The sequence below is a fragment of the Mauremys reevesii genome, linkage group 2, assembly GCF_016161935.1.
Source record: "Mauremys reevesii isolate NIE-2019 linkage group 2, ASM1616193v1, whole genome shotgun sequence".
Taxonomy (NCBI): domain Eukaryota; kingdom Metazoa; phylum Chordata; order Testudines; family Geoemydidae; genus Mauremys; species Mauremys reevesii.
In genome coordinates this window covers 158,718,685-158,740,506 of record NC_052624.1, presented here as the reverse complement: position 1 = coordinate 158,740,506, position 21,822 = coordinate 158,718,685, and the positions used below count along the sequence as shown (strand labels likewise).

General features: G+C 43.9%; 1 long non-coding RNA gene across 1 annotated transcript; it reads left to right on the top strand.

Moving 5' to 3' along the window:
- The first annotated feature begins 9,043 nt into the window (after positions 1–9,043).
- Positions 9,044–20,972, top strand: LOC120396748. Its single transcript, XR_005593340.1, has 3 exons — positions 9,044–9,239; positions 9,721–9,920; positions 20,852–20,972. It is a non-coding gene; the product is annotated as an uncharacterized LOC120396748 (long non-coding RNA).
- Positions 20,973–21,822: the final 850 nt, after the last annotated feature.

Genomic DNA, 21,822 nt, shown 5'->3' with positions numbered 1-21,822 from the left:
CCTTCTCTTGTGCCTGCTCCCACAAAAGAGGCCCTCCTGAAATAGCTATCAAGCAGGAGAGTGTGTGCAGGAAAGGCTGGCCTCTCATGCACTTCTACCCCCAGAAGCTTTAGCAATGTGCACACAGGATGTGTTATGTCTCACATTCAGGGCCTGTACAGCCCAACAATGTAAGACCCTTAAGTGCCGCAGGATAACTACCCTTCCTCCAAGTGGGCTTGGGGGTTAAGGAACTGCATAGTGACGCGGGAGATTCACTGCGTCTGTCACAGCTCATCTTAAATTACACCTGGCAGAACATAGCTTAGCACTCAGTGTCTGCCCTAGCATTGACTGTAACCAGCTAACATGAAGCTCTCTGTGACAGTCCTTGTCTACATTGTTTGAGGACTAAGCTGTGTCAATTAAAACAATGTAGTTTCCCACTGTAGGTGACCACTTTATGGTCTGGGGCAAGTCATTTCCCCACTCTATGCCTCATTTGGTAAAATGGGGTTTATAATAATCCTTCCTGAGTTCACAGGGATGTTACAAGGATAAATCCAGAACTTGGGCGATGCTCAGACGCTACAGCAATGCAAACAGATGTCTGGGAACAAATCAAAATTTGCGATTTACCTAGAAGGATGAGGGAGTCACATCTTGCAAACACAAGAAATGGGCTCTCCTGAGCATGCAGGAAGCAGACATGAGGCACGCAAAGCATAAAACCCACACAAATGTGATGTTTAATGGATAAAATGAATATTCAAGTTGTTTCCAGGAAAAGTCTTTGACTTTGGTGCTAGTTACAGTTCCAGTTAGTGCATTTTCTCGCTGTCAAAGCTTTCATCGTAATTGTCCCAAAGTTCCTTGATTATCTCTAACAAATGTGTCAGCTGCCTTTGAAGTTTCAGGACAGTCTCATCACACCTTATTAAATAATAAACATTTGCCGGCGCACTGGAAATATAGACAACACGTCAGTGGGGTTGTCAAAATGGATTGGCTGAGTTTTCACAGAGACGCGGCTGTTCAGAGTCTTCGCTGAGTGTAGTGTTCTGAAAAGGGCAGTTGGATCTTTAATGACTACAGGAGGACTTTGGTTTTACATCTCACCTATAAGACAATAAGTCCAGTGGCACAGAGCTCTCTAGCATCGTCATGAGCCATCGGTTCATGACTGAGAGGAAGAGGATGGAATAACCATCACCACTTCCTTTCGTATGTATATTTTCATTAGATGTCTCTCATCTAAGCAGTGACCAGCCCCAACTTGGTTTAGGTATAAGAGCTGACAAAGTCACAGCTCAAGGGAGTATGATTGCACTTAATCAGTGGTATCACTGAAAGGTGGACTTGGGCCCTTCTGACTTGTTCATGGGTCTAGTTCATCTTTTGGTGGAACAAGGCTGCTTTTCTGGCATACATACAGCAGCAGTGGTGGCTTCAGAAAGTGAGCAACACTCTGGAGCAGATGACTCATTTTGATCAGTATAATCTAGGTATGATGCTCCTGAATAATGCTACTGCTGAAAGGTTGAGAAGCCTATTGTTACTATTGGCTGTTTGTGTTCTTCCAGATATTTAGAACTTATCCTAAATGAAGAAATCGCTTCAGTCCAGGAAATTATTTTACAATAGAAGAACACCAATCTAGAATTGTTTGGCTTGTCATTCACGATGAACAAACAAGTAGCACAGAGGCAGGAAGAGAGGAGGAGGGGGAGAAGCATGGAAAGCTCTGCTTCTGTTATTTGTCTGACAGACCTAATAATGCCAAGTGAATAAGGAGGTTGCTTATGGTTCCATCCAGTATGGGAATGAAGCTTTTTACTGAGTTGGCTTAATACAGGCCTTCTCAACACTCCAGTTTGTAAATTACCAGAGACATCATCCTGGTCAAATTTGAACACTTTGAAATACAGTAGGAAAGAATTTCATAATTTGAAAAAACAAAACAAAAAAACCCAAAGACATAGTTTGGATCAAGTCAAATGTTTTCATGCTATTCCTTGGAGCCAGCTTTGCAGAAACTTATTTCATGCGTGTTGAAGTGTCTTTCAAGAGCTGAATCTTTCTTAGAAGAGTAATTGTGCAATTAGCTATGAATTAGTAAAAATGTATTCTAATTACTTCCAGGTGTGACACATTTTGTGCTTAAAAACCAGGCTAGCAATAAGACTCCCCCTGTCAATGTTTGCTTTCTGAGTGGATATTAACAGAGAGGCATCTTGACAGCTTGATGTGCACGTTGCTTAACAGTGTTGAGGTGTTTTTTTTTAAAAATATATATTTCAGAATAAGCACAAACAGACCCAGGAACAAATGTTCAAAGGCACAATCAGGAGCTTTGTGCTTGTACACAACCAAAGAGACACAAATGGAATTTCCCTGCAGGCAAACTGAAGGAAGTGCAATGAGCCAGAATGTCAGCTGGTGTAAGGGAGGCCCTCGACTTACATGGGGCACATCAACTTCAGAGTGGCTCTTGATTTACGGCAGTGTTAATTGTGAGCCCAACTTCTTTTGAAGATCTCAAAAACTATTCCACCTTTTCACCCAGGGCACCTTCATAAAAAGAAAAGCTCCTTGAAGCTATGCCAGTTCACGCTCACTGAAGTGCTGGCTCAATGAATTCAGCTTTGCATGAAATTCTTTTTTGATTCCTGCAAGGCAGCCTGGGTGGTCACTAGGCTTCATGTGCTGTATTTGTACAGCTCCTTGCACAATGGACTCCTTCCCATGACTGGGGCTCCTAAGTACTACCATAATACAAATAATGAATCAGAGTAAATAACCAGTATGGTTAATTTAAGACGCAAACCTAACCTTCCCTCAAAATAAGCCTTTTTTTTTTTTGGGAGAATCAGAAAGCCCAGTTCATTTTTCTTTGCTTTAGACTTTTTCTAGACTTCTGTGCTGCTAGTTTTCAGTTCGGATTGTGTTATAGTGTTCAGTCACCCCCAGAGTACCCCCTTGTGATAGGACACAGAGGGCCTTCCTCTCTAGCAGCTTCCCGTGGGTCCTGGTTCCACAATGGTTGGATGTTTTTGTGGCCTAGCCTTCTGGCCAGGTCAGCTTTGTTCCCCTTTCAGGGGCTAGCAGAAAACTAATTTTCAATTTGAAATTCAAAACAGCCCCCTGGTCATTAAACAAACACTAGTCCTTCAAAGAGGCTAATCTTGTCAACCTTAGGCCCCTAACTGGGCCAGGTTGCTTGGGTTAGGGCAGCGAGAGCCTGTCTTCCCTTTTCTGGCTTCACCCAGAACTGGCCTCTTGTAGAAGCAGCCAGCCCTTTTTATCTGGCCTGCTGGACTCTGATTGGCCTCCACCTGCTTCTGGCCCTTCTAGGTGCTGGAGGACCAACTCTCGTTGGTTCTGCTTGCAGCAGGTAACCCCTGAGGTCTGAACTCTCTCCTCTTCCCTTCCAACTGAACACCTCTGAGGTTGGGGTGTGCTGAAGTGGTGATGCCTCCAGCAGGGGGCAGTGAGTGCTGACCCTTTCCAGCTCTGAAACCCACAAATGCTGAGAAAAGGGAAACAGAAATATCAAAAGACCAAAAATGCATCCTCATGCTATTGCTTAGCTCTCTGGAACCAAGGAGGTCACACTGACAGTGTTGAGGGAGAGACCAATGACTGAATGAGTCATGGATGGGTGAAATCTCTTGTACTCCTCAAGGTGATCTCTCCAGGTTGGAGATGAGACAAATTGGCTGGGGGAGCTGTGGAGAAATGTGTTTGCCACTGTCTACTACAGCTGATAGCCAAATAATTTTTTGGGGGAAATAAAATAAAAGCTAAACATTTTTGTTTTCTTGTATCAAAAAAGTGATGGAATATTTTGGGTTTCGATAGAAAAACTGAAATATGAACACTTTTTGGTTGTGGAAAAATTTTCAGATTTTGCTTTTTCTATAATCTGTGTTTTTTTAACAAACACAGAGCATTTCTGTTTGACAAAAAGCCATTTTCCATCTTTTTTTTTTTTTTTTTTTTTTTAAGATTTCCCAACCAGTTCTACTCCCCATCCTGAGCCTGGTCTGGTGATAAAGTGCTCTCTCTCTCTCTCTCTCTCTCTCTCTCTTTCTCTCCAAACCTCTCAGTCTGTCCCTTTCATAAGCACTAAAGTTACACAAAAATATTTATAATATATATTTCTGAGACAGCTGAATCATTCTCAGAGGGGACAAAAAGCAGCAAGAAGCTAGAAAAAGAAACTAACTTCCTTTAAACTGGCATAGTCTCCCAGAAACCTCCTTGGCTACCCTGCCACTGAGGGCTTGTCTACATGGTGTGGCAAAGTGCACCAGAGGGGTGTGATTTGCAAAGCGCACTAACATGCTGCTCTCCAACTGCCCCATGTAGACCTTGCTGTTGCGCTCTAAAAGGTGCATAGTTCACATTAACATAGTCCTGTTTGAAACGGGACGGCATCAGTGTGGATTAGAGCATGCCAGTAGGGTCTAGACAGGGCATTTCGAGCACTACACATTAGAACACTCTGCAGATCACACTCCTAGTGTGCTTTGCTGTCACTGTGTAGACAAGCCCTAAGAGTCCTGAGAAAGTCTCTTGCATTCCCTCTCCCAGATAGTGGATATTACTTGGAGGAATGACTGGACCTAATAAACATACACTTGCAGAGGTGCATATCAGACCTCCCTATGCACCACAGAGCTGCATGCAACCTGACCAAAGAAGGGAAAGATTTCTTTGCAACCGTTAAAAAATAAAATAAAATAAAATGATTTTTACAAGTTTCTCCGGGCCCCATGACCTGCAGTATTTTTTATTTGCTGTGTATATATCTAAATTATAGTTTCACAATATATAATTTTTCTGGCAACACCATGAAAAATAATTTCCTTTTTCTCTGCATTTGATAGGTCACATAGCTAGAAAAGTGATCGGAACACCTAACCTGCACTTTGTGCAACTTGTGGATAGGCAACCTGAGCCACCGGCAATAGCTTCTGCTGTTGGGAGCATATAAAGTATGACATTAATGCAGCCCTTTCTCTTAAAGGGGAGAGAGTGCAATAGGGTTTGATATGTCAAAAAGCAGTTGGGCCAAATTCTGCCTGGTTGTAAATCGAGAGTTTGTTCTGTGTTTGTACAGCACCTAGCACAGTGAGTTCTGGTCCGTGCCCGGGGCTCCTCAGCTCTATTGCAATGCAAATACTGATAGTAACGCCCTTAAAATCAACATGTACCAATGCAAGTGAGAGCAGAATCTGACCTCTTGTATTTTGCATTAAGGATGAAATTCAACCTGGGACAGAGGGACAGCATAATGCACCACTTAGAGGGCCAGATCCTCAGCTGGTGTAAATCACCCATCAATGGAGTTTTGCCAGTTTTACGCCAGATGAGGACCTAGGCCTACACCTCAAAAGAGGGCTTAAGTAGGACTTCAGTGTTTTATGATGTCTGCACAGTCATGAATTTCAGCCTAAAGGTCAGTGACCACATGATGTTCTGGTGGGAGTGGAATTCTTTACTGTCTCTTTAAAATCTCCCTGTCTTCCTTAGTTTATTGCTAACTGTCTGCACGCAGCAGCTGGAAGAGGAAGCTGGATGCTATTCTGCCTGGTGCGTCATTAATGCACAAGGCACTGGATAGCGCCCGAGAAAGCCTGTAAGGTTTCCATCCTTAATTGCAGATCAAAGAGGCCTGTAGAAGCATCCACCTTTTTGAATGCTTATCTCGACCAGACCTTCTGATGCTTTTGAAGTTACCCCATCACTCACTAATCAGAGATCTCCTTTAGATAGTGAAATAAAATCCTTTTCAGTAGAGAGGGTTGGTTATCAGTTTCTAAACACAATTTGTGCCTTTTGAATGACCCTTTTTTAGTGAGTTGATCCTGCAGCCTTCATGCCAGTAAGTAAATCATGCAAAATTGGGCCCTTAATTTGCCATTACATGGGCATCCCTATAACTTTGCTTTCAGGCTGTTCCAAACAGGAAAGAATGTGGATGTGGATGTAATAAAACTCATTAGAGGTAAATAAATATCTGCTTTGGTCCACATTTAATGTATAGCTGTTGTATTAAGCTACAAATACTAACAAAAATCCAACATTTCCAACCAAACCACGCAGTCAGTAGAATATCACCATTCCCTTTTCTTTCTGTACAGAGGCAAGTTAGAGAACATGGCACCCTTCAACAATTTTTAATACAGAAACATTTTGGCTAAAAAAGTCCCTGGTAATATATTTTTGTCCTGGAAGCTTATGTATTTTAAATTATTTATAGGTTGCCTCTTGGAGAACAATTTAGCATTTCCAAGAATTGGGCTGAGGAAATAATCTCTAGGGAATAATTTGTCAAATTTTCCCACTTTTTTGGATCACTGGATTCTTTAAGGCATTCATTATTTGAAAGTTTTTGCCAATTCTTGTGTGAAATTTCTCCCCCTATGGGTGAAATTTCCTCAGTGTGCAAGGAGCCAGCCCTAGGGCTATGCATGTCAGATGCACTGAAGCCACAGCTTTGGCCTTATGTTGCACAGGGCAGCTCATGCTGTCTCTGCTAGGGGGAGCACGTCACACTTAAAGAATAGCTTGCAAACAATTATTTGGCGATTCACCTCAGTCCAGTCCCTGGATCCTCCCGAGGCCACATGGGCCATGGAACTGATCCCTGAATTACAGCACTGGGCTGTTATTCCAACTCTGTGCTCTCATGATGACGAGGCAGATGCACACCCATCTCAATCTGCCTTATGAACCGAGCCAGGATTTAGGGGAAAACAAACAAACAAACCCCACCCCCCTCAGCAGTTCACTCTGCAACTATCATCTCCCCATATTAACTGAGAGCCTGACCCAATGCCCATTGGAGTCAATGGAGGGGTCTCTCCATTGGAGACTGCCATTGACTTAAATGGGCTTTGGATTAGTCCCTCAATAAATGTATTTGGAAAGTGATTCGTCCAGTGGTATGAAGGATTCTGGGAAGAAAAAGGCTCGTTAAGTAGTTCACATGTTGCTCATCTCACAATGCCACATGGGCAACACAATGACTCCCCCAGCAATGCACTTTACTGCCCCGGAAAGGTGAAAACACTGTTGATGAAACGCTAACCAAAGGCCAACTGGCTCTTAGGAAAAATTACATTGATGTGAGATTAACAGATGTGCTTTAGCTAGCTCTTTATCCACTTTGCAACGTGGCCTGCATCTAGCCTTTATTGGATTCAGTAAATATATCACATACAATAAATAAGTAGGGGTTGAATCATCATACTAACTGGCGATCACTGAAGATGCAGTGTGTTATTTAACTTAAATTACATGGGGCTTTGGGACTCTGTGTTTGAAACCTCCATCAGGACTGGACATAGTACATTGACCAAATTCCAGCACATTTATGCCTGGTATTGTAACTTGTTGGAATTGTATCTGGATTCTTGCTTGCTACATCATTTACTTTTTTTTGCTGTCTCAAATGTGTGGGTTTGATTTATGAGGGTGATTCTTACATGGGCAAGTGACAAGATTCCCCATGGATAAATGAAACTAAAAACTGGAATATTTCTCATAACACAAGGACTAGGGGTCACCAAATGAAATTAATAGGCAGCAGGTTTAAAACAAAATAAAAGGAAGTATTTCTTCACAGAATGCACAGTCAACCTGTGGAACTCTTTGCCAGAGGATGTTGTGAAGGCCAAGAGCATAATAGGGCTCAAAAAAGAACTAGATAAATTCATGGAGGATAGGCCCATCAATCACTATTAGTCAGGATGGGCAGGAATGGTGTCCTTAGCCTCTGTTTGCCAGAAGCTCGGAATGAACAACAGGGGATGGATCACTTGATGACGACCTGTTCTGTTCATTCCCTCTGGGGCACATGGCACTGGCCACTGTTGGAAGACAGGATACTGGGCTAGATGGACCACTGGTCTGACCCAGTAGGGCCATTCTTATTCTTACGGTGTAAATCGAAGTCACTCTATTGATATCAGTGGAGCGATGCCGACTTACACCATTTGAGGATCTGTCCCATTGTTCTTTGTTCACTGAGTCTTTCAGGAAATGTGGCTGAAGCTTTTAAAATCCCTCCCAGAATTTGTATTTGTAATTGTGTAATTAAAACAGGAATCCCCTCTCCTCACTTGCTGGTGTGAATATTCAGTAAACGTGGCTATTTGGACCCCACCATGCCTGTGTGGTTCCTTCATATTATTCTTGTTGTGTGAAGAGCAAACACAACACTTAACCTTTTGAAGGGCTTCTTGATTGGAATTTACACCTTGAGGCTAAATGCTGAGCATGAGTGGAATTCTGGCCTATCTGCATCTTGTACTTTGAGCTCCTCTGGTTGACTGTTGCATTGTTGGCACATCAAAAAATATGCCTCACCCCCAGTGATTCTGGACCTGCCTTCTGCATCTGAGAGCCATAAGCCACTATTTTGGTCTCTCTCTATTTTTGGAAATGGTCTCATTGTGTCATACTACTGTCAGCCGCCGGATTCCTCGCATCCTGCAGCTCTTTGTCTTAACGTTCTGTGTTAACCCTTCAGCCTGCCAAAGTGAGGGACAGAATTCAAGGTGGATCACCACAAGGAACAAAGGAACCAACAGAAGACAAATTGACCCATTCATTGCTGGTGCCTTCCCAGTCCAGCTGTGCTGGTGAGTCCATAACAGTGGACTGTTAGAACATACCTGTCACATGTGGCAATGGAATGGGCATATTCTACCTAGACGTTCTGGATACATTCAGCACAGCAGGTGCATTCTACCTAGAGGTGCCTGGTACATTCAACAGCACAGCAAGGAAAATCTACCCAGAGATAGCTAGGATATTGGGAAGCACAGCAGAGTCTGTGTGCCTGAAAGAGGAAGTTCTCAGGCCTTGAAGTGTGTCAATTCACCAGGAAGATCCCACCTTTCTGTGAAGGCTATTCCATCTTTCTGAACCCAAAAATAAAAAAATCAGATTCATCACTGACTCACCAGCCTCCCTGGGTACCTGCGCACATATACACACTGCTCATTGTGATGTCAGAACTACAACGGAGATGATGGATAGGGTTAAACCTCCCCAAGGACTTGCTGGAGACGCCTTTCCAGCCAGTGCAGGAAGAGACACCACTGTGGCCCAGTCTGAATGCTGATGACTCAGCCTCCTCTCCCCTTTGCTTGTCTGCACACTGCTGGCTGAAGCATTATCACTTGTTTCCGAGCTGCTTGTTCTCAGCCATTAGGCACAGCACTGAGCTGAGAATGCAGAATTCGGTAATTTGTAACCCAGGCCAATTCCAGTCCCAGGTCTTGGTAGATATGAAAGATGAGAGTTTATCAATTCATTGCCCCAGCTGATCTCACTCTCTCTCTTTGCTGCAAAAATATGAACCTAGATATATATATATATATTCTTCGCTTGAGGGGAAACGTCATGTGAAAATCAAAAGATTACACATTTTTTGAGCATGATGCAGACAAGCTCCTCTGAAGCTATGTGACTACTCACAGCAGATCAGCCTAGCCCTCTGGCTGTTTGCAGTTTGTGAAATGCTGTCACCTTTGATGGATTCCAAGAACTGTTCAAATACTTAGCTGAGTTCCAGAGTCAAACAGCACTGGAGATTGGGAAATGCTCTTGCTTTATTTTCAAAGTGTTAAATGCTTTATATGAGCTATGAACTCCTCGCCTGTTCCACTTCACGCCAGCTTTTTCCTCTTATTTCCTTCCCACTTTCTTCTCCCCCACCTCCAGCCTTGATTGTGCTTCTTGTCCATGATCCTCACACACCTTAGACTTTCCAGTTCATCTCTGGGATCCAGTGGACAATCACATTCTCCTGTCCTGAAAACATCCTCTCCAGGTTCCTGACTGGGACTTTAGAAGAGTCAAATAAGAGAATCACAAGAGAATCCAGCCAGATACTGTATTACAAAGAGCCCAATTCATGATAGGTAAGGACTTTTGTTGTACTGAGTGTGTACCTATCCAGTGTGGATGGGACTGGGAATTTCAGAGGAATTGAAGGGAGTTAAGTGCCCATATCCCGCTGGCATCTAATTCCCTTAGGCATCCTTGAAAATCTCCACCATGATTAATTAAACAAATATTTGGGGTGACAAGAATATTGAATATGGAAGCTTGGCTAAATCAGTCATTTAGCAACAACTTTATAATGGTGACAGGAGCCAAGGGGGTTGCACTGGAGTAAATGGGGCCAGAATTTGGCACTCTGGTGCTATATTGATGATATTTTGGGAAAGACGCTGCACTGATGTGTTTACAGCATGGTGCATGGGTTCTTCTTAGTGGACATGGAAAAGCTCCAGCTGTGGACTTCAAGGATAAGGATCCCATGAAGGGATCTTCATCTGGATCCCAGGGGACAGGGTCCCTCATCACAAAGACCACTGTTGCAACTGGCATTTGCTGGCAGCTTCGGCGAATGGACAATGGGGAAAGTGAAATCCCCTCTTACACCTAGATGGGGTGTTTCCAAGGCAGGGCAGAGGGACATGGGTAGCATAGCTTGGTAAAAAGCATGAGCCACCACTGCTTGTGCCACATATTCTATTGATAAGCCACGAACATCTGTCCCTAGGACTGTTGTACCAACACTACTTGAATGAAGGCAATGGTTTCCCTTTAAGGACTAAACTAAAAAAAAAAAAAAAGGGGAAATGCTCTGGAGACGAAGCCAGTTCAGATACCAAAGTCTGTAACAATGTACCTAAGACCTTGAGGCTTTTATTGGGCTGTTCCCTGATTTCTAAGCCATTTGACTGAGCTTGTTTAAATAATTAAAAATAAACCTCTCTTGTAAAAACCCCCCAACACATTACACTGCAGTAATGGCCTGGGGCCCAGACGTTAAGGGAGTTAGGTGCTCAAATCCTATTGAATTTAACCCCCTCAGTCCCTATGCTTCTTTGAACATCCAAATCTCAAACCCAAGGGTAAGGCAGAGTATTTTGGATTGTTACTGCAGAATTGTGAAGTATTTTTTTTAATAAGGGCTCACACAAACTAATAAAAAGGCCCAGCCAGCAGGGCAAATTTCATTCCAGCTGGGATTTGGATTCCTGTTAATGGGAAATCCCAGCAGGCCTTTAACTCCAATGGCACTGCCAGACTCAGCTATAATTACAAGCTTACTCTGCCTGTGTGGAAGTTGGTGGGCAGAGGGACACAGAGCAACAGTAAATCACCCAAACACAAGGTATGGGGAAGCCGGGAGGAGGCTCCATTGTTCACCAAGTGCCATAGTAAAGGGCTCAAATGATGACCATATGCTACTGTAAAAACATGATCTACAAACCAACATCTAATTGCCATTAATTCCAAGCTGAGGAAGGCCTGTAAGCACTGTAACATGCAAACAGCAATCGTCCTGAGAAGCTTGTCTTAGGATCTCGGAGCCCCCGCCCACAACCCTGCAAATGCAGGAGAAACCAGGCCGGGGAGCCCCTGCCAGACAGGTAGATCTGATGGTGAAGCCTACTATTAATTGAATGCACAAGTCATAGCACTTGGGCATCTATCACCACTGGGGTATCTCAGCACTTCAGCCTCATCCACAGACCTGAGCCTCACAACAATATCACCTCTATTTTGTAGAGATGAGGAACAGGGTTGATTAAATGATGGCCCCAAAGTTGCACACGAAAGCTGTGGCTGAGCTGGGAATGGACCCCATGTCTCCTGAGTCTCCTCTCTATGCCCTAGCCACCTGATCAGCGTTTCTAAACTAGTGGGGCACAAGCCCCCGGGAGAGCCTTTAAAGCCATTGTTGGGGCGGGGTGATTAAAAATTGCATTGCAGTCTAAAGCAAGGAAAACCTCACTTCCCCATTGCCTACACATCCTGACTCTTCAAGGTGAAGAATGTCATAGCTTCCCAGAGCTTCATACAATTGAAGGCCAAGAGGAATGATTAGGTCAACTAGCCTGATGTCCTGCATAGCACAGACCCATTCAATTTTACCCACGTACTCCTGTGCTGAGCACAATGACTTCAGTGAAACTAAAGCATTTTAGTCCTCAGGAGACTAAACTGTTGTGTGCTGCAGAAAGTGAACAGGAGGGACTAAGGCACTACCAGTGACCAAGGCTCCTGCAGTGGCAGGGAATTGATTAGGTGGGATATGCCCAGGTAATCCTATCTGGCAATCCAGGCCCATGCTGCAGAGGAAGATAAAAACCCTCCAGTGTCCCTGACAATCTGCCTTCCTGACCCCAGATCTGGTGATGAGTTAGCTCCTGAGCATGTGTGTTCTCTGTTAACCTCTAGAAACACATCCACAAATCACTTATGTAGGCTTCTTGCTGTGATCATCAATACATATTTTACTTATTTAAATATATGGGTGGGGTTGTGAGAAATTTGACTTTGAATAAGTGGTTGTGAACTTGAAAAGCGTGAATAAGACTGCACTAGACTACCCTTCCCACGTTAATGACCTGCACGTGCCTGTAAACTCTCCTCACAAATCAGATTCTATTACTCTGATACCCTTTGCTTATCTCCGTGGCTGGTCCTCAAATTTAGCTTTTCAATTTGTGTTGGGGTTTGAAATCAACACTTCACTAAAGAAAAGACACATGCACACACATATGCAAAGCTCACAGAGAAAAAAAAACTGTGAATCTAAAAAAGTTGCCCAAGATAGTCAAGGTACCTGTCTTATTGTTTACCCAAGTCTCAGTCTCACTTCTCTTTCTCTATGTGTTATGTTCCCTGGCTCTCCCGCTGCAGATCCATGCGTTAACAGCCTTGTGACAGACTGCTTGTTAATTGGGAGTCTCATAAAGGAATTATAACAATTTTTTTCTCAGCCTGGGCATCTATTGTACTGCCTGTATTCAAAACAGAATCATTATGCTCACATTCTTAATAAGGCAGAATGCACCGCCGAGCTCTGTACCTGTCATTGTCCCTGTGCTGTGTAAGGAGTCGAACAGGGGGCGAACACTTAGGGTTCCTTTGTGCTGGGAAAGAAAAACACAAGTGGAATGTAATTGGGCTTTCAAGGGTTATCACTTGTCAGTGGAGGTGTAAACATAGAACAGCAGTGACTGGGAGCTGCATGGAAAGGGAGAGGTTAGAGCCAGAGTTTCTTTGATACAGTGAAAGAGTTTTCTCCCCTTTGTTTGGTGACCAGCGACATGCTGTTGTGTGGGGTGTATGTCCTATGCTCAGGAGGCAATTCCTTTGTGACAGATGCCACTCATGGATGAAAGCCAGCAAGGTTATCCCACCGTCTGGCTGAAGTCAGGTCTTTTAGGAAGCAGTGCAGGTGCTCCAGACCAAGAGGAATAAACCAATAGCCACTTCACAAGCATTGCTTTTGCATCTCCACCTGGGGAAGTGACTTAATGTTTCTGTGCCTCAGTTCCCAACCTGTAAAATGGAGGTAATTCCTCTCTCTGCTTAGATTAAGAACATAAGAATGGCCATACTGGATCAGACCAATGGTCCATCTAGCCCAGTATCCTGTCTTCCGACAGTGGCCAATGCCAAGTGCTTCAGAGGGAGTGAACAGAACAGGTTATCATCAACTGATCCATCCCCTGTTGCCCATTCCCAGCTTTGGGCAAACACCATCCCTGCCCATCCTGACTAATAGCCATTGATGGACCTATCCTCCATGAATTTATCCAGTTCTTTTTTGAACCCTGTTATAGTCTTGGTCTTCACAATATCCTCTAGCAAGGAGTTCCACAGGTTGACTGTGCATTGTGTGAAAAAATACTTCCTTTTGTTTGTTTTAAACCTGCTGCCTATTAATTTCATTTGGTGACCCCTAGTTTCTGTGTTATGAGAAGGTGTAAATAACACTTCCTTATTCACTTTCTCCACACCAGTCATGATTTTATAGACCTCTATCATATCCCCCCTTAGTCATCTCTTTTCCAAGCTGAAAAGTCCCACTCTTATTAATCTCGCCTCATCTAGAAGCTGTTCCATACCCTAATCATTTTTGTTGCCCTTTCCTGAACCTGTTCCAATTCCAATATATCTTTTTTGAGCTGGGATGACCATATCTACACACAGTTTTCAAGATGTGGGTGTACCATGGATTTATATAGAGACAATATGATATTTTCTCTTATTAGCTATCCCTTTCCTAATGATTCCCAACATTCTGTTCACTTTTTTGACTGCCGCTGCACATTGATTTCAAGTTCTTTGAGGCAGGGACAGTCTCTCATGGTATGTACAGCACCAAACAGCATTGGTGCTACTATGCTACTAATTATTACTATTATTGGATCTGAGTTATTGAATATAGTGACTGATTTTGTAGCAGTGGAGAAGAAGTATGGACCCCTGTTGAATTACTAGTGCTGATACCTCAACAGCTGGCTTGACAGAGAGGGCTGATTGCTGGTTATATTGCCAGGTTGAGAGCTAATTATGAAATTAACATCTCCATCCTATCCCTTCCAAGGGGACAGTGATTCGATCTCTTTTCTCTCCTGGGCATGAAAAGAGAAAATTCATGGATTCATCTCCTGTCCTGTGCTCTTTCTTGGGAAAATATGGTTCTTATTCAGGATGAGGCCAAAGTAATTTAAGGAAAATAAAAGCTTTCGTCTGTTTCTAGAGCCAGACTGTCGAGATTCAGTTAGGGTTCAGATAGGGACATCTCTCTTTTTGGGACTAGAACCCCATCATGATGAGTATTATTCACATGGCAGTATTATTAATGAGTAATAATAAACATTTACACGGCATGTAGAGGCCCCAGCATGCTAGATGCATGCACACAGCAAGAGACAGTTCTTATCTGGAAGAACTTGCATTCTAGAGAGACAAGACAGGGCAAAAGGAAGGATTGTGATCCTCACTCTAACGATGGGGAACTGAGGTCACAGAGAGATGAAACGACTTGCCCAATGACAGAATGACTTTCTGGGATAAAGCCAGGAACTGAATCCCAATCCATGAACTCCCAATTAAGTGACTTAACCATGTTCATCTTCTGAAGTGCTGAGACTCCATGAACAAAGCTATTCTCTCAGCCCAGTTTTGCAGATTCAATTTGATAAATGGATTTATAACAAGAATGCCAATTTGTCATGGCTTCAGTGGAATTATACCAGGGATGAATTTGGCCTATAACATTTCAGATGCTTATTCATGCAAGTGACAGGTGAACCACTAATACTTAATGGTTTGAATTTGGATGAGCATCCAGAAACTCTGGTCTTTATTTGGACCATCCAGGCCTTTAAACCAGCAGAACTTGGCTCGATGTCTTATAAGAATCATTCATTCATACTGATTGTGGCATTTCTGCCTCCAATTCCAGCTGGAAATGCCATGAGATGAGTTCCCCTTTCAGTATGGTAGCAGGTCTCATTCTGGTCCCAGCCACAGACCATAAGCAAATGAATAAAGTCACTTGTGTGAACATGTCAGAACCTTATATTGGTTCTGAGTTTGGCCATAAAAGGTTCCGAGTTTGGTTGTGAAAGGTGCTGAAGTAGCAATGGATCCAGACACACATTTTGGATCCAGGATTGCATCCAGATCTGACCTTTCCCAAAACACAAGTGTATTCAGATCTGGGTCCATGCCTAATTCAGGAGGTTTATTTTATCTATAGCTAATCCAGTAAACATGGCACTGGACTGAGAATCAGGACTGCTGGGTTATTTTCCTAGCTCTGCCACATAATTGTTGGGTGACCTCAGGCAAGTCCCTTCCCTCCACATGCCTCAGTTTCCCCATATGTAAAATCGAGATAATGATACTTCCCCACCTTTGTAAAGAACTTTGTAAAGCACTATATTACTATTAGTATCCCATCCAAATCCAAACTTCCAATCTCTTTACATTCACCTATCACTAATACTAACATAACTTTGTCCCCCCAGAGCCTCTCTAACAAACAAAGACCCGAACCCTGATCTGACTTGCAGAGGGGACAGAGGGCAGCTTCCTCCTTCCTGCTTCCTTCTCCCCAGTCTGCCGGGGTATCCTAGTTCTATTTAATCAGCCACTTCCTAGCCCCATTGTTTTCAGTCCTCAGATGCCGTAATCACTTCTGCACAAGGAGACAGTGTAAGTTGAGCAAACACTGATACTGCCTAACAACACACTGAGAATTCTGATATCTGCCAAGTTCTTTTTTTTTTTTCCTGCCCCTTGATGGATTTTTTTTCCTTGGTGAGATTTGTCTATGGAGCATAACTTCCCTGAATCTTGAGAAAGTCAGCATTCTCTTGGAGACAGCTTCAGTATTAATATCTCCAAACTCCAGAGCAAAGGGAGAGAGAAAGAAAGCCCGCACCAAACCACATCAGTAAAATGGGAAAGGCAAAGATTGCCCCATAAATAAGGACGGGTTGACACTTCCTAAATTCATAGCTTTAGCACACAGCCAAGTGTCTCCTTTTTATCAGGGATTTGTTGACAAGGGTTGCAAAAGGATCTACAAATAATAGTGAGTGGCGCTGTGAAAATGTATTTGTGGAACATTTCAGGATCAGGGCTTACCATTAAATTGAAAAAAAAATTATCTCCCTGAAACATTTTATTAGTATCCAAATTTTACGGCCACACTCTTCCTTTTTTTTTTATGTATTATTTTTGTTCCACAGTGAATGTAGTGCTAGTGGAAAAGCCGGGGCCTGACATTTGGTGGAGACTGCAGTCTTCTGTTAACCCTGCAGTCTTCTGTTAACCTGTTGAACAGGTACAGTGTAGTGAACGGCAGCTCTAGATTTCCTCTCACCCATCTCATTGCACCACTCTCTACCTGGAAGGCCTCCAGCTTGAATTTTCATGGTCCATTTCTTCCTTGGCCTCTTGGCTAAGATGGCCAATGAGGTGCCATTTTTCATGTACCTACATGGTCCTCATTACCATGGCATCTGAGCACCACACCAATCATGAATGGATTTGACCCTCACAGCACCCTGGGGAGGTAGAGAACTTTTACAGATGGGTGTTAGCCCAGTGCCGTAGCTTACAGGGCCCCATTTGTAACAGTAGCAGCACGTTGTACTTCTCTGGGAGGCAGCAGGCTGTACTGGTTAGAGTTGGTGATACGGGGTTAAGCTTCCTCAACTGTATCCTCAGCTCATGGGAGGGGTTGCAGTGGATCACTGTTGGGTTCTTTCCTCCCATGGATTTCCCATATAATCTCGGATATATCATTTACAGACTTCTTTTCAAAAGCCACCTCTGATTTTGGGGGCCCCAGTTGGTGCCTGGCTTTCAGGAGGCTGAGCACCTGTTGCTCCCTGTCTGCAGTTACAGTCATGAGAGTTCAGCAGCTCTGCTAATTAGGACCTAAGCTGCCCCAGACTGGGCACCCCAAAGTGGAAGCACCCAAACCAGGGGTTTATTGTCAAAATCCCAGCGTTAAACTCCTGCAATCTCGGTTTCCCCCTTCTGTGAAATGGGGATTAAGATACTGACCCACCTTTGTAAAGGGTTTAGAGAGGCGCAGATGAAAAGTGTTATCCACATGAGTGCCAAGTGTTCCTATAATCAATAGTGTCTTTCACCAAAGGATCTTGATCCACTTCATCACTGAAGCCTCATGCGCAGGCCTTGGGGTGCAGGGAAGCCAAAAGAAAACATCCTTGTCCCTTGACCCATAACCCACATGCTGTGGGTGTGAACCAGAGAGCTGGCTTGACAGTTGTCTTGATGCCTCCCTGGGACATATGCGCTCCCATGCAATTAGCTGAAAATGACTCCAGGAAGGGCCGTAACAGCCAAGGCTCATCTGCAGCACAGCATGTGTTTGGCGCTGGCAGCGAGTGAGCGAGAGAGAGGACACGCTGCTGTCCAGGGCCCAGCAGTCAGACTAGGCTGGGGCACTAGGATTTGGGTGCAGCTCTAGTGCTGTCTGACCAGCCTCCTCACTGGCTGCCTGCAGCAAAGCGAGACTCGCATTCCAGCCAGGGTGGAGGATGTGAGCGCAGTGACCAGAGCTAACCCATGAGCTGGGGTGGCCACAATCTCCCTGACAGGGCAAATGTAGAAAGGGCACCTTTGCTGCAGCAGCAGTCAGACAGGAACACGTTGAACTGGGAGCTGTTGGATACACATGCTCAGGGCGCTGTACCTGAAAGAACGGTGAAGAGGCCAGATCCTCAGCTGGTGTAAATTGGTGCACCCTATTGACTTCAGTGGAGCTGGGCTCGCTTACGCTAGCAGGGGATCTGGCTTCTCATCTTCAAGGGAGAATTCTAGCCAACTTTGCTTAAGATCACAGGGCCAGCGCACTGGTCTCCCATGAGCGCTCCTCCTGTTTCTCTGCCTTTCACGCTTGCTAAGTCTATTTTCCCCTACTCCTTTAGGCACTGCAACATGTTCTCGCCAGGTTCCTCCCTCCCTTTTACAGGCACCTGTGTCCTGGTGCGGGGTGAGGACTGGCTCAGGGTAGGCAAGGAGTGCTCGTCTCCCCCCCTTCCCTTCTCTGAGCATGCTGCTGCAATTCCAACATGCGCAAGAGAAGTGATGATAAATTTCCAACAGTGGCATTGCAGACAGTCATAAATAATGCCTTGCTCTTTGGTGCCAGCAGTTTCCATTAGGGCTGTCTGGATTGGGCTGTTGATACCCCCAGTCTATGCTGGGGCCAGCAGTAAAATTTATCAGTGTGCTTTCTTCACCTCATAAATCATTCCAACTGGAAGTCATATGGCAGATAAGGCCTTAAAAAAAAAAGCACATGACCACCAGCAGCAGGCAGAAAGCCCCTCTTTAAAGTTAGAGACCAGAGAAGAAGATGGAGGTACGAAGTTGCCATCCTCCCCCTCTCTAGGCTCTCAGCTTGTCTTCTTTGCAGCTTTCCCCAGTGCCTTTGGTAACAGCTCCTGGTCCCCAAAGGACTGACAGTCCAGCTTGGAGAGAGCCCAGATCGTAAGGCCTATTTCGCTTGGTCACAGACATGGTCCATTTTCCTGCATGGAGACACAGGGAGGCGGGGAAGGGGGGGTTGATTCGCTGCTACTTTGCATTGCTGTACATGACTGTGCAAAGTGCAATGGGCACTTTTTACCCATGTAAATGATGGCAGCAGTCAACTGGGTCCCTGGGCTTACTTCCGCTCTTGCTTACAGCATTTTACACAGGTGTATCTTCAGTGGCGCTACTCCTGATTGACTCTGGTCTGAGCAATAGGAGAAAAGAGACAAGTGGACACTCCCCAGTCTTCTCAATTTGTGACAATAGCCATGGATGGTGAAACAGCCTATGAGCAAATACTATTTAGCCAGAACTTTTCATCTTGCAAAGTGTTTTATACACTTTAATGAGTCCTGGTGAGAGCACTGTGAAGTAGGGCATTATTATCCCCATTTTACAGATGGGGAAACTGTGGCACAGGGATGGAAACTGACTTACCCGAGGTTACACAGAAGGAATCTGAGCTGAGATAACTTTCAGCATCTCCAATAATCAGCCACCACTCTAATAAACAAATATAAGTGTTAGGATACCACAAAAACATTAAACAGTGGTTTGGTGGATAAACATGGTAATTAGTATCAATATATCTTAGCTGTAGATCCAGGAAAGGTAATGTTGGTTACACAGTCTACCTTCCTGACATGCACTATGTGACTCCCATTAGTTTCTCATCTCCTCTGAGATTTCAGTATTTGAAAAATAAATGGTCACAGGAATTATAGAATTCCAAACACATTCAGGAATCTAAATATTTTTAAATTTACCATTTTATCAATGCAGGTAAAAGAAACAGATCAATGGAACTTGGTTTTCCAGTGCTAGGTAGCCAGAGCAAACTGAGGTGACAGTGGGTGTAAATTCCTACCAAATCGGAATGTTGCCACATCATACCTACTTTGTCCAGGTGGCAATGACAATGGGAAGGGTATCATCAAACCACTAAACCCCATACCTGATGGGGACCCCATTCTGAAAGAAATCTTTCCTGAACCTCCTCTTCTGGCCTTCAGCCAACTCCCCAGCTCTCCAATCTCATCATCAGAAGCAAGCTCTCCACAGACCAGGATGCACCTTCTCAAAGTGGCACCAGACTCTGCCAGCACAACAGATACAAAACCTGCAGATATATCTCCACTGCTACACTGATAAACACCCCCCAACACACCTTTCAAGATCCATGCGTCTTACACATGCCTGTCACAACATGTGGTGCACCTCACCCAGTGCACTAAATGCCCCAAGAGCAACTATGCAGGTGAAACCAGACAATTGCTACGCTCTGGAATGAACTCACACAGGAAAAGGATAAAAGACAAGAACACCCTACCACTGGTGGGTGAACACTTTTCACCAAGTGATCACACTATATCTGACCTATCAGTCCTCGTCCTCAAAGGAAACCTGTACAACACCTTCAAAAGATGAGCCTGGGAGCTTAAATTCATAACTTTTTTTGACCTGAATAAGAGCTCTGTGGAAGCTTGAAAGCTTGTCTCTCTCACCAACAGAAATTGGTCGAATAAAAGATATTCCTCACCCACCTTGTCTCTGTAACAGAAAGGATAAAGTAGTTGAGAAACAGGCCCATTGTTTTTCCAAAAAAGACCTACACAAACACAATATTCTGTGCTCCCCCTGCTGGTGATGCACTGCAATAGCAGTTGACATGCTCTTGCTTTCTGGTGACTCTGGGGCCACAGTTCAGTAATTAGCAGTATTCCTAGAGCTCTGTTGAAAAGGCTGCGCACAAACAAAGCTGCTTTGTGCCAATAACAGCCATGCACAGCTTCATTTAAAACACAGGAAAAGCAATAAACAATTGGCATTTGCCAAATGGAAAAAGGACAAAATATGTAGGAAAAAAGTATTTTCAGATTTCTGAGAAGTTTTCACAATGTGGAATAAAACACAAAAATTAAACCTGATTATATATTTCTGTATTACTTGACAGTGTCATTAAGGGAAAAAGTACAGGCTGAATCCTTGACTTGGCAGACAATATCCAGTATGAATTGTGGACATTGGGTCTGGAGATTGTGCAGATAAAATGAGAACCATGCATCCAGGAAAATACAGACATGTGTCACCCTTGAAGCCAGCTTTCTTTCCACACATCTTTAGCTTCAAGCCTCTGCTTCAAAATAACTCTTCTATGCTCATTTAATTTCCTTTGCAACCATTAAACAAAGAAAAAGCCAATCACCCTGAATGTGGGTTTCTTCATTCTTGGCCGTGACTTTTTCCCCCTTATAACACACCTTACTGCATCAGCCATTTCCCTGCCAGTACACTGCCCAAGCAAGGGTTAACTATCCCATGGTCAGTAAGTGAAGCCATGTGGCTTTGAATAGTTGGGCAATTCCGGGATCCCACTGCTGCATTCTGCAGGGGGTGCCTAGATGGAGACTTGCCTTGTAGATCTTCCATGGTGAACTCTTGGGAACACATTAAATGAAGTGCCCTAAATTCACTTAACTATGCATTCCATTTGGCAGTAATAGGGCAGATGCTGTATAATAGCAGAGTTGCTGTATAATAGAATAGTGGCTGCCTATTAATATTTTGATTATTAGGGATGTGTGTATTGCAGGCTTAATAACTGTGTAATATTTTATTGCATAATTGCTCAGCTGCAAGTATATTTTCATAATGAGCTGCTATTTAGTTAACGTAAATATCTTGCTTATTAACTATAGCAATACATTTCTAGTTGCGATAGTTATTTGCGTGAGAAGAACCAACATTGACACAACTTTGTGGTCTGGCACTGTTCTGAGGGTGACCACCTAACTAGAATTTGCTGTTATGTTTGAGGAGGAGGGTTTCATGGTGGGAAGTGTTTACTGTGCATTTTGGGAGTGCGTGTCTCTCTCATTGTCTAATTAGCCTTTTTTGTGGATGTGGTGATACTGTGCATGTGTG